At 48.9% G+C, this 13,790-nt stretch overlaps 1 long non-coding RNA gene across 1 annotated transcript; it reads left to right on the top strand.

Annotated features, from left to right (window-relative positions):
- The first annotated feature begins 1,198 nt into the window (after nt 1-1,198).
- On the top strand, nt 1,199-12,226 carry LOC125943787 (uncharacterized). Its single transcript, XR_007465893.1, has 3 exons — nt 1,199-1,314; nt 1,524-1,616; nt 11,901-12,226. It is a non-coding gene; the product is annotated as an uncharacterized LOC125943787 (long non-coding RNA).
- Nucleotides 12,227-13,790: the final 1,564 nt, after the last annotated feature.

Raw genomic sequence — 13,790 nt, forward strand, 5'->3', positions numbered from 1 at the left:
ATTGAGTCTAAGAAGTCCATGATATGCGAGTATATGACGTGTTCATGATTTTGCAGGGGACACTAGTTAATGATATTCAGAATTGTAGCGATTTGGGCCTGTTGGTTGTACATCGGAAATAGTTTGAAGCGCAAAAAACACAGACACAAAAGAGCACATGAGACATAGACGAGCAGATTTCCCTCGTACATGTCTCCTGTGCTTTTATGTTTCTGTGTTTTTTGCGCTTCAAACTATTTCCGTGGTTAATGATATAGGACGATAATTTAATGGGGTGTCTCTGTTGCCTGATTTGAAGACTGGAACTACCTTGCCCACTTTGCAGTCGGAAGGTAAGATGCCTGTAGAGAGTGGCGGTGAAAACAACAAAGTTAGGTACTCAGCAGATACATGTTTAATAATTTTTTATGATGATGATGATGTATGGGGTTTTGTGGCGCAAGGGCCAGGGATGGCCAAAGAGCGCCAAGAAAATGGTATGAGGAAGTCGATGATGCGGTGAATGAGAGGGGTCAAATGTATCGAGGCTGTATAGAGGCCTAAAATATTCACTGCAGGGTACGTAAAATATAGAAGTATTTAAAATAATGTCAATAATGAGTGATACCAGCTATGACCATAATGGATACTATAGAAGATATAAATTATAATATAATACGAAAAAGATGCGTCGCTTCCATGAACACTATCACCTCACTGCGACCCTTGGGCACAAGGGCATGGAGAGACGTGCTCTACAAAAACAGTACGCTCGCAGCAATACCTCTCTAGATTCATTCATTCCAGCGACGCAGGCGGCGCCACGTGGCCCTCCTCCGAAACAGTCACCTTGTGATAGAAATCTGCGACGCAGTTCGGCGGTTCGGTCTCGCGGTAGTCATTGACGCGCCGAAAAGGAAAAAAAGCGAATAGTAATCGCATGTGCAGCGTGCCGCAGTGCTCAAACCGAGCCGTAGCGGGAGAGGTAAGCCTCTATGTGTTCCCGAGACACAAAAAACTGCGGAAATTGTGAGCTGCAAGGATGCGCATCGGCAAAGAAGCCACCGGCGAGATGTATGTTTGCAGTGAGCACTTCAAAAAGGAAGACTACTTCTGGAGCCACTTCGGTAAGTTTTTTGCCCACCCAGTTGTTCAGTGCTGATGCTGTTAACCTTGTTTGGCGGCGCTGTGGTTTTTGTCAAGATGGGAGCGTAAAGCCTCGTCTGCCGCAGCTGAAGAAAGGGGCAGTGCCTTCACTAAAAATACCTGTTCGGACGCACGAAACACAAGTAAAACCCCGACCAAGCAGAAGGAAAGTGACAGAGGCCAGCCATGGTACGTACTGTAATCCTGTGTTTATAATTTAGAAGAATAATTCGCGGTGCCGACATTCGATAGTTTCCCGAGTCATTGCATTCGTGCGCTAGGTACGCGGCGCTTACCTGTTTCATTGATTCCGCTGACGTATTGCAAAGCTGTCACAAATGTGCAAGTATCGTTGTTGGTATGTCAAACGCGGCCGCGACTGGATTATGAATTTGCAGGTATGAAACCAGACGATTTACCGCCAGCTGTGTCTCGGGAGGAGGTTCGCGCCTGCGTGCCCCCAGTCGTTCCATGTGCAGCCGAAAACTGTGGTGAGTACTCATACTGGAAACCGTTACAGGATTTCTAAATCTTTAATTTCTGCCTGCGAGCCTGCTTCAACTGCTTAAGCTGTGCCATGACAACCTGCTTATAACTGCGTCACCAGCCCAGAATGCCGAGAGGAGGAGGAGGAGAAAAACATTTATTAAGAAAAAAACAAAAAAAAAACAAGCAGGCGTGTTCCAGCTTGTGTTGGGAGGTGCCCTCAGTCCAGGGCTACTGCGGCTCTTGCTGTCTCCCGGGCCCCCCGCCGCACCAGTTGTTGCTGGTCACGAGGGTGCGAGCTAGTCAGCACGGCCTCCCACTGCTCGGGTGTGGGGTTGGGTATATGCGGGACTACCTGTATTTTGGGGCATGCTCATGTGGTGTGATATAGGGAAGCGTAGTCGTTACAAAGGGGGCATTTGTACGAGTACAGTGCAGGGTGTATTGCGTGTAATCTGCTTAACTGGGGGTATGTGTTGGTTTGTAATTGTCGCCATGCTACTGCGTTTTCGCGTGAGAGGGTCTTGTGTGGCGGTGGGTATTGTCGTCTGTTCAATCTGTGGTGTTCTAATATTGCGTTGTATTCTAAAGGTACAGGCTCCATAGATGCGGCCGTATCCCTCTCTTGTGGCGCCCGGGTGGCATGAGCTCGGGCTACAGAGTGCGCACGCTGATTTCCACGGAGGGACTCGTGTCCTGGAGTCCATACTATTTCAACGTCGGGTAATTGAGAGGCTTGTTTGAGGAGTCGGGCGGCGATGGAAGATATTCTGCCTCTGGCATAGCTACGGCAAGCTGCTTGGGAGTCGGTAATAATTGGAACGTGTTCTTTAGTTTGACTAGAGGTGATGGCTAAGGCGATGGCTGTCTCCTCCGCTTCGAGGGCGTTGGCAGTGCGGACTGTCATCGAGACCACCTCCCCCGCAGGGGCGTCTGCGTCAGCAGGCGTTTGGTGTGTTGCGACACCACGGACCCGAGCACACGAGGGTCGGACCCTCCCACGCTTAACCGTGCGTGGCTTAGCCGTGTCCGGGGAAAAGGGGATCCTGGGGGTCGAGCCGATGCCGGGAGTTTGGACCTTTATGGCCCCCCGACGGAGGCAACACACTTCTTTGGCCTCTGCTTCACGTAGACGGCACCCCCGGACTGACCCACCCAGGGGAAATCGGTAGTTGCCTTTTCCTGTCTCCCTCTCCAATCTTCGTCTTTCCCTCTCACTTTCAATCTTTCCTGTCTTCTCCTCTCTTCTATATTCCTTCCGATCTTCTTGGCAGCGAGGGTTAACCCTGTGTGAGTAGCCTGCCTAGGTTATTTCATATTCGGTTATAGTGGTGACGTACAGCTGGCGTCTGCAGGGCCTATGTTTACAGGCACTGCAGCGTCCCCTAGTAGGACTCCATGGTGGGTGGCTGGCGTTTCTGCCGAAACATCAATATTTGCCTGGCTAGTTCTTTTCCCGCGCTTTCTGATCGCCCCCAAAAGAGGGGGCGCACCGAAGAAGTTTTTAAATTTTTTGGCCGACAAGTTGAGAACTTTCCACGCTACCACGTGGTACACAGTGAGAAAACTGAAAAGACCGTGAGAGTGATCTCACCTTTTATCGTTGCAAAGACTCTGACAGAGACTATAGGACCAGGTTACAAGGCGACGAGGATGGCCAGTGGTGACCTCCTCCTGGAACTCCGTGATAAGAAACAGCATGATAAACTACAGAATCTAGTGTCGTTTGGAGACTTTCCTGTAACTGTGACCCCGCACCGCACCATGAACACCACCCGCGGTGTTATTTCTGATGACGACCTGTTGGAGCTCACCGAAGATGAACTTTTGGAAGGATTCAAAGAACAAAATGTTTTGACTGTAAAACGAATCAAGATGAGGCGCGATGGTAAGGAGCTAAAGACAAAACATATAATTCTTACTTTTGGTTCTAGTGTTCTACCCGAGACCATTGAAGCCGGATACATAAAATTACGTGTCAGGCCATACGTGCCAAACCCTCTTCGATGCTTCAAATGCCAAAGATTCGGCCACAGTTCGCAGAACTGCCGAGGCCGTCAGACTTGTGCGAAATGCAGTGCAACTGAGCATCTCTCTGAATCATGCGAAAACTCTCTCCACTGTGTGAACTGTGATGGGGAGCACGCCGCATACTCGCGGTCGTGCCCATCCTGGAAAAAAGAAAAAGAAATTGTAACAATTAAAGTAAAGGAAAATCTAACGTTCAAGGAGGCACGCAGGCGGGTATCCTACCTGCCAAAGAAAACCTTTGCCGAAGTGGCGCGTCAGGGGGCAGCGTCGCAACGGCTTCCGGCGGCTGTCCGGCCCACACACAGTGAGCCGGCAGTGACGCCATCCCCCCCCCCCCCCCCCGCCGCGGCTGCAGCTAGCGCTGCTCCGCCACCCCAGCAGAAGGGGCCATCAACCTCCGGGCTGGTGGCCTCAAGGGCCTCGTCCCTCGAAACGAGGCCTTCCCGTCAAACCAACCGCTCGCAAGAGCGCGTGTCCAGCGCCTCGCAAGAGGCGATGGACACAACAACCTGCCAGACAGCGCCGCAAGCGCCAAAGGAGCCGCGAGAATCTCGCGATCGCTCCAAAAAAGAAAAAGCCCGCATCACAGGGCCCGACAAGGGCTCTGTAAGTTAAATTAGTCTCTTTTAAACACACAGCACCAAAAAACACTTCCAACATGAATACACAAATAATACAATGGAACGTCAGAGGACTCCTACACAACCTCGATGACGTCAAAGAAATCCTACACAGGTTTAATCCTAAGGTGCTGTGTGTTCAAGAGACACACCTTAAATCTACACAATCAAACTTTCTCCGGCAATACGCCATTTTTCGTAAAGACCGCGATGACACAGTCGTGTCTTCCGGTGGTGTGGCTATTGTAGTCGATAGAGGTATTGCCTGCCGGGAATTAAAACTTCGTACGCCCCTAGAGGCAGTTGCTGTCCGAGGGGTGTTGTTTGACAAGCTGATCACTATCAGCTCTATATACATCCCTCCCAACTATCAACTACGTAAAACCGAATTTCAAAACTACATAAATGAACTTCCGGGGCCATACATAGTTCTCGGAGATTTCAACGCACATAACACCTTGTGGGGAGACTCGTGTTGTGATGGAAGAGGTCGCCTAATTGAAAACCTTCTTTTTTCCTCAGGAGCGTGTCTACTTAATAAGAAAGAGCCCACGTACTACAGCGTGGCGCATAATTCATACTCCTCCATAGATTTGAGTATCGTGTCTAGTACACTAATTCCGTACCTGCAGTGGTCCGTTCTGAAGAACCCCTTTGGGAGCGACCACTTTCCAATTATGCTAAGCTTAACAAAACAAGATGGATGCTCGCCACATGTTCCCCGATGGAAGGTTGACTCTGCTAACTGGCAACTTTTTAAGGAAATAACATATTTAGGCCGGGATGACATTGCCTGTCTTAACATAGACGATGCTGTGGCGTATATAACACGTTTTATCACTGACGCTGCAGAAAGGTGCATACAACAAACTAATGGACTAGCTAATAAGCGTCGCCTGCCTTGGTGGAACGAGGAATGCCAAAAAGCACGTAAAAAGCAAAACAAGGCCTGGGGACTGTTTCGCAACTCCCCAACAGCCGAAAACTTGATTAATTTTAAACAAGCAAAATCGCAGGGCAGGAGAACGCGCAGACGTGCTAAAAGAGAGAGCTGGGAAAAGTACATCTCCAGCATAAACTCGTATACAGATGAAACGAAAGTCTGGAATAGGGTAAATAAATTAATAGGTCGGGAGTCACATCCCCTACCCTTAGTAAATAGCCAAGGTGATAGCCTGGAAGACCAGGCGGATAGTCTAGGCAAACACTTCGAATATGTATCGAGTGAATCGCACTATACACAATCTTTCCTGAAGTTCAAAGAACGCGAAGAGCGGCAGCCCCTTAATCGCAAAGGTTCATCAAATGAGGCTTACAACCGACCATTCAGCTTAGCCGAACTTAAAGCATCTCTCGCTTGTTGCAACAACTCAGCGCCAGGTGGCGACCGTATCATCTACGAAATGATTAGGTACTTACACCCCGAAACACTGACAACACTCCTCTCTCTCTTTAATGCCATGTGGGCGGCTGGATATATTCCTTCCTTGTGGAAAGAAGCCATAGTCATCCCGATTCTTAAACAAGGCAAGGACCCGTCTCTAGCTAGCAGCTACAGGCCAATAGCGCTAACAAGCTGCCTGTGCAAGCTGTATGAGAAAATGATAAACCGGCGTTTAATCAGTTTCCTAGAAAATAACAAAACACTAGACCCCTTCCAGTGTGGCTTCCGAGAAGGTAGGTCGACAATAGACCACCTTGTTCGCATCGAGGCAAACATCAGAGATGCGTTTATTCATAAACAGTTTTTACTTTCTGTATTTATAGATTTAGAGAAAGCGTACGACACGACATGGCGCTTCGGAATTCTGCGAGATCTTTCTGCGATGGGGGTCCGCGGAAATATGTTAAACACAGTCGAAAGCTACTTGTGTAACCGCACGTTTCGCGTAAGAGTGGGCAATGTTTTATCTAGAACATTCACCCAAGAGGCTGGTGTGCCACAAGGGGGTGTGCTTAGTTGCACACTCTTTATTGTAAAAATGAACTCCCTGTATACAGTTATTCCACCCAGCATGTTTTATTCTGTGTATGTTGATGATGTACAGATAGGTTTCAAATCATGCAACATTGCTATCTGCGAACGACAGGTACAGCTTGGATTAAACAAACTGTCCAAATGGGCTGATGTAAATGGATTTAAAATAAATGCAAAGAAAAGTACGTGCATACTTTTCTCAAACAAAAGAGGCATGACACCAGTGCCAAATCTCACGATTAATCAAGAGGAACTATCCGTGAGCAGTGAGCATAAATTCCTGGGAATAATTCTAGACTCGAAGCTTACCTTTATCCCCCATCTTAAATATTTGAAGGCAAGGTGTCTGAAGACGATGAACCTTTTAAAAATTTTGTCGCGCACAACATGGGGTAGTGACCGAAAATTCCTCCTGAACTTGTACAACAGTCTTGTCCGCTCACGCCTTGATTACGGAGCTATAATTTATAATTCCGCAACGCCAAGTGCATTAAAAATTCTAGACCCCGTTCACCATCTGGGCATCCGCCTCGCGACCGGTGCTTTCCGAACAAGTCCGATCCAGAGCCTCTACGTAGAGTCGAATCAGTGGTCACTTCATCTGCAGCGTTCATATAGTAGTTTTACATATTTTCTTAGAGTACACGCGAACATTGAACATCCCTCTTATTCAACCATAAACGACATGACCACTGCCACACTCTTCCAAAATCGACCGGCATCGAGAAAACCGTTCTCTTTGCGTGTGAGGAATCTTAGTGAGGAAATGGGTGTTCCGTTGCTTGAACACTGTCTTATGGCTCCAGCGAAACTGTTACCGCCGTGGCAGTGGCAGCTCATAGAGTGTGACACATCATTCGTAGAGGTCACTAAGCACGCACCAGAGGCACATATCAAAATGCATTTCCTTGAACTCCAGTCCAAGTACACATGCACAGAGTTTTATACAGACGCTTCTAAGTCACGTGACGGGGTGTCGTATGCAGCCGTCGGCCCATCCTATTCGGAATCCGGCGTACTCCACCCGGAAGCAAGTATCTTTACGGCTGAGGCTTTTGCACTATTGTCAGCTGTGAGGCATATAATGAAATCTAAACTTCAAAAATCAATCATATTTACAGACTCTCTAAGTGTCGTAAACGCTTTAAAGTCACCCTGTAAACAGAAAAATCCTATACTCATTGAGCTCTATTCCGTACTGTGTAGAGCGTATGTATCTAACCAGCATATCATTATATGCTGGGTGCCTGGCCATAGAAGCATTGAGGGTAATGTGCTAGCTGACCGAATGGCTACGTCAATAACATCGCACGCTACTAATCCTACAGCTACTGTTTCTGCAACAGATTTGAAACATTTCTTGCGTAAGAAATTGCGAAGCCATTGGCAACGTCTGTGGGATGAAGAAACAAATAATAAGCTTCACTTGATTAAGCCACAGTTAGGTTTCTGGCCTCCCGTAACGAAAACACGACGAACTGATGTCCTATTCTGTCGCCTCAGAATAGGACATACATATGGCACCCACAATTTTTTGCTTACTGGTAGTGAACCACCAACCTGTGGTAGATGTGGTGAGAGGCTGACTGTCCTCCATGTCCTCGTGGAGTGCCGGGAAGCCGAAACAGAAAGAAAGAAATATTTTTCACAAGCGTACCGATATCATGTCCCGCTTCACCCCATTATGTTTCTTGGCGAAGAACCAATTTTTAATGCCAAAGCAGTCGTAGATTTTTTGAACGATGTGGTCCTGCATGTTATTAGCCCAACTAGTTCGTAGCGCATCCTCTCTCCAGAGGATGCGGCTGCGATAATTTTTTATAGCACATGCCTCCAGGCCCTTGTGGTTCAAGGGCTCTGTCTAGGCAGTAGTGCTTCTTGCCAATTACTGCATCTTAAATATTTTAAATATCGTGTCACTCTTCCTCAATGCATTCTTCATTGCATAGTACACCTGATTAGTCATTGCCATGATTTTAGTACATGTATATTTTACGCACTTTACAGCGATTATTTTTAGGCCCCTTTACAGCCCCATCACATCTACTTCTCAGAATTCATCACTTCACTGCGAACTAACAAACACTGGCATGGCGCTCTTTGGCCATACCTGGCCCTTGCGCCACTAAACCACACACATTCATTCGAGACCACCTCTTGAAGGTTATGGTCGACAACGCTGACTGCCATGGCTGCTTTTCGGGGGTGCTGCGCGGCATCTGTGTATAGTATGGTGGGGAGGTTACCGTACCTTGTTTGAGGAGTCTTTGCGCGAGCTTTGCGACGACCGGCATGATGTTCCGGGTGCATGCTTCTGGGGATGGCGGCTACCTTGATATGCTCCCGGATGTTGGGGGCCATATAGATTGATTTTGTAGCGTTAGCTACACTGGCCTAGCCAAGCCCGTTTCGCGCGGCACATCAAGAGCCGTGCTGCGCATGCGCAAGGATCAGTGATGTCACACGGCTTGCGCACCGGAGCCGGCACCTCTCGCGCACTCCGCCGCCGCCGCGCGCGACTCACCGCCGCCGGTCTGCGCATTCCAGAGGAGTGACGTCGTAGCCGTGGTAGACGCACTGGCGCCGGCGCGCGCTCGCTGTGCAGTCGCCGTCTGACACTGCGCTGGAGCCGCTGCGCTTCTGACTGGCATTTGCCAGTGTGGTATAGCCATGGAGAAGGAGAGCGCAAATGCTGCTCAACAGCGCAGAAGAACGGAGAAGCTTGACTCATCGGATCCCGAAGTAGTTGCCTGGCAATTAGCGGTTGAACGTAGGAGGAATGAACAGAAGAAGGCTATATACATGTGCCACATAATACGTATACCGCGTGTGTGTCATTGGAGCAGCAGTAAGCATGACAATCAAGCTAATCCTTGACAATCTAGACAACCAGGAAAGCTAAGAATAATCAGCTGAACCTTTGCTAACGCTACGTATATCCTGGCATAGCCGAGCTAAGCCACTGCAACTTTTTCGTGGCCTCGGCCCTGTGTTGGGTAGCCTAGGCGCGCTAGGACCTTCTTGCCTGTTGGTGTGAGGGCTAGGCGTTCTCGTTGGCTTGTGGGGTGGGCGTCCTATGATTTCTCTTACTGTGTAATGGACTCCTAGGGCTTCGAGCTTGAGTGTGGCTGTTCCCGGTGGTAGGCCGAGCGCTTGCTTGTATGCTTTCCGCAGAAGTATGTCTAGCTGATCTTTCTCTTTGGGAGTGAGGGGAAGGTACGGGGCAGCGTAGGCGATGCGGCTGATTATCAGGGCCTGGACGAGCTGGGTCACGTCGTCTTCTTTCAGGCCGTGTTGTTTGGAGGTGATGCGGCTGACCATTCGCATGACTTGGAAAGTTGTCTGCTTGAGACGTTGGATGGTGTGTGCGCCTCCGCCGTCCCGTTGTATATGGAGGCCGAGGATGCGGACGCGATTTACAGTGCGTATTTCTTTGCCGTCGAGGGTGAGTGCAATGTGGGGTACTTCATTGAGTTTTCTACGGGATTTCTGTCGAACGACTAATAGTTCCGACTTCTCGGGGGAGCATCGGAGACCGCTGCTTCTTGCATAATGCTGGACGACGTCCGTCGCTTGTTGGAGTGCGTCTTGCTTTTCTCCTTCAGAACCAGTGGTGGTCCAGATAGTGATATCATCGGCGCATACTGCGTGCCTGATTCCTGGTATTGCGTTGAGTTTATCAGGTAGCTTCATCATAGCAATGTTGAAAAGGGTGGGTGATAGAACGGCACCTTGTGGGGTTCCTTTGTTGAGAGTAGGTAACGTCGGGGTTCTGAGTGAGCCAATGCCTACTGTGGCCGTGCGGTTGGTTAGAGAGGCGCGTACGTAGTTGTAAGTATTACGACCACAGTTGGTAAGACTTAGGGTTGTAAGGATGGTATTGTGAGCCACGTTGTCGAAAGCGCCTTTAAGGTCTAGTGCTAAGATCGCTCCGGTGTTGTGTGGTGAAATGTGTTCAAGGACTTGTTCCTTAAGCTGAAGGAGAATGTCGTGGGTAGAAAGGCGGGGCCGGAATCCGAACATCGTTTCGGGCAGCAAGTCGTTGGATTCTAGGTAAGGTTGAAGTCGGTTCAGAATAACGTGCTCCAGAAGCTTACCTAGGCATGAAGTCAGTGAGATTGGTCTAAGATTTTTTAAGCTGGAGGGTTTGCCTGGCTTTGGAATGAGGATGATGTCAGCGTGCTTCCAATCCGCTAGTAGCGTACCCGCCTCCCAATGATGATTAAATAGGTCAGTAAGAGATTGAATGTTGCCGTCATCCAGATTGCGCAGGAGCTTGTTATTTATTTTCTCCCTGCCTGGGGTGGTGTTTCGTGTGAGTGCATGGATTGCTTGTTGCACCTCAGAGATGGTGATCGGCTTGTCCAGGTCGTGGTTGTCGCCTCCGCTGTACGTGGGAGGTTGTCCCTGTGTGGGTTTGAAATCTCCTATGTACCGCACCCTCAACTCTTCCAGGATGTCGTCATCAGAACCCGGATGGTTGTGGAGGAGACGTTGAATTCTTTGCTGGCTGACTGCTTTGCTTTGCGTGGTGTCAAGAACATGGCGTAGTAGCGACCATGTTTTGGCCGTGCTAAGAGTGCCCTGCAACTTATTGCATAGTTGTCGCCAATTCTGACGGGTGAGCTCCCCAGCATAAAATTCAGCGGTTGCCGTGAGTTTCGCTATACGTAGTCTCAGTTTCCGGTTATGTTTTTTCCGCTTCCATCTCCTAACAAGGCCTCGACGGGCCTCCCACAAGTGAAGAAGGTGCGGGTCTACTGCCGTAATGTCTGTGGTGAGTGTGATCTGTTTTGAATGTCTGTCTACATCTTGCTGGAGCTCTCGTACCCACTGTTCGAGATCCGCAATAGCCCTCGAGGAGTCATCCGCTCGCTCGTTGCGAAAAGCTGTCCAATCTGTGAGTGTTATCTTTTTTATCGGGCGGCGTGCATGTATAACATACAATGTGGTGGCAAGGATGCAGTGATCACTGCCCAGGGTTCCTCCGTGTTGTGCCAGGTGGCTTGTTGTATCCCTTTAGTGAGGGTGAGGTCAGGGCACGTATCTCTGGAGACGCTGTTTCCTAGACGTGTGGGGTATGCGGGATCAGTGAGGATGGTGAGACAGTGCTGCTGTATCATATACTGGAGTGCAGTACCTTTTGATGTGGCTGTCGTGTAGCCCCATGCCTGGTGAGCCGCGTTGAAGTCGCCTACTATAAGTAGGCTGTTGTTTTTGGCTAGGGTAATCGATTTGGTGATCAAGTAGTCGAACTAGGCCTGCTTCTGCTTGGGTGGGCTGTAGATGTTCAGTATGAAAAGGCTCTTTCGGTCTCTTTGGAGGGGTAGGATCTCAATTAGGTTGTGGTCGACGTCATTGCCGTCTACTGTGTGCTGTATTGTAGTGAGCGTTTTAGCTGCAAGTGTGGCCACGCGGCTTTCAGGCGTGGTAGTATGTGTGTTGTAGCCGGTTTGAGAATGCCGAGAACTTGTGTTCATGGTGAGAGGCGACGCGGTTTTTACGTGTTGACATACGAAATGCGCATCACATGAAATATCAATTACTGCATGGTTGTGTAGTTTTTGTGTTCGTCATTCCATAGGTAATTGTAAACAAGTTCACATGCTTTTCTGACAAAACTGTTCAACCATGTGTTTCTCCTAGTTTGTTTACCGCAGATCAACCTGTCCAAGCCGGGCTTTCTGTAGTAAGCTCCTGTCCAAGCAGCCATGTAGGAAATGAAGAGATGCCAACAGGTAAGATTTGTAAATATTACCATAATTGTTGCGCGAGGCAAATCACTCCTATCTACTGTAGCATTACGTTACCCATGCTCCGGAGCTGCATCCTTCCTCTCCGTCACCAGTCCTGCCTTCTTCGCCAAATTCCGACAAATGCTGTCTCCACCCTGGCATCTCTATCTATATCACTTGCGTCTAGACCGATCCTGCCGCAACTGTCCTTGCCTCTATGCTAAAATGGAACGCTGGCTCTTCGTTGTCCTTTTGCTATCCAATCCCCCTTTACCCTTCCCGCCTCTTGGATTTCTTATCTTTAATTTCTGTTCTGTTTCAGACAGCCATGTTTTACCTGTCAGACAGCCGCAGCAGAGGAGCTGCATTGGACTATGCCGGGACAGCAACGATAAGGTCAGAATTTCTTGAAATTCTGAGACTCAAGGCGCTCGACGAGGCGAGGGCGCGAACGTACAACCACCCGAAGGTGGGACCATCACAGAATAATCTGCGGGACCACAGAAGCAACCTGTGAAAAACCTGTGTACAACCACCCGAAGGTGGGACCATCACAGAATAATCTGCGGGACCACAGAAGCAACCTGTGAAAAACCTGTGAACCACGGGACAGTATCACGAGGTATCGAGGACCACCTTTTCAGGCTAGAACAGTTCGAAACTATTGAGCTACGAATAGCCCAAGGGCGGGGTTTGCGAGGCCTCCCCCAGACGCACACCCCAGAAGGAAAGCCGGGTGCCAGGCCAGGGTCACGTCTGTACCCGTTTTATAACCGGTTGGATCTCCGGCGGTGGGTTTCGAACGAACCACCTCCCGCAGCCGAGGTGGACGCCCTAACCACTAGACCACGGCTGCGGGAGGTGGTTCAGTACCCGCTAACACTAGCCTTGGTACGTCAAGCTACTGACCTCCTGGGTGCTTAATTGGGCACCAAATTAGGTTAATTACATAGACTAACATTGCCAATATTAATACAACTACAGCTACTCAACCTTTTATTTCACGACACACAGAAGCGGAGGTGCAAAACCTCCTCCATCAATTACAGAAACCACGTAACGCAGACAAGGCAATGCAGGCCAACGTACTACATGACATGGCTCAGAAGTTTAAGCTCACAGAACTTCTTACTACAGACTCTAAACTGAATGCCTTCACTGGAATTCCAAATATGACGCTTCTAAACAAGATTGTCCAGCTCGTGGAGAGGCACGAAAGAGAAAACAATTTGGAAGCCACTGCGAAAGATAGAGTTCTTTACGTGTTTGTTATTCTGAGGCAGGCTATTTCATTTTCATCAGTTGGTGTGCTCTTTGAATGCACTGCGTCATCTGTGCACAGGTATTTTGTTCACACACTTCCTCTTCTTGCAGCAATTTTTCAGTCAGCCATTGAATGGCCCTCAAAACACGAGGTGTTAAACAATACACCTTTGCACTTCGAGAAGTACAGCAGAGTAAGAGGTGTTGTAGACCGCACTGAAATTGCAGTTGAACGATCAGGTTGTGTAACGTGTCGTCTGCTGACGTACTCCCAGTATAAATCAACCTATACGGTTAAATTTCTTGCGTGTGTCAGCCCCGGGGGTACTATAACATTTATTAGTGATGCATTTGGTGGACGTGCATCTGACAAAGCTGTTACTGATCGCTGCGGCCTTCTTGACAAGTTCGAGTCTTTCACTGACGACATCATGGTTGACAGAGGTTTTTTTATTGATGATCTGTGTGCATCTCGTGCTGTGGGCATTGTTAGGCCGCCATTCCTGGGAAAGGAGAGCCAGTTTTTTGAAGCTGATGCCCTGAAGTCTGCTG

This window comes from Dermacentor silvarum, chromosome 3 (assembly GCF_013339745.2).
Source record: "Dermacentor silvarum isolate Dsil-2018 chromosome 3, BIME_Dsil_1.4, whole genome shotgun sequence".
Lineage (NCBI taxonomy): Eukaryota > Metazoa > Arthropoda > Arachnida > Ixodida > Ixodidae > Dermacentor > Dermacentor silvarum.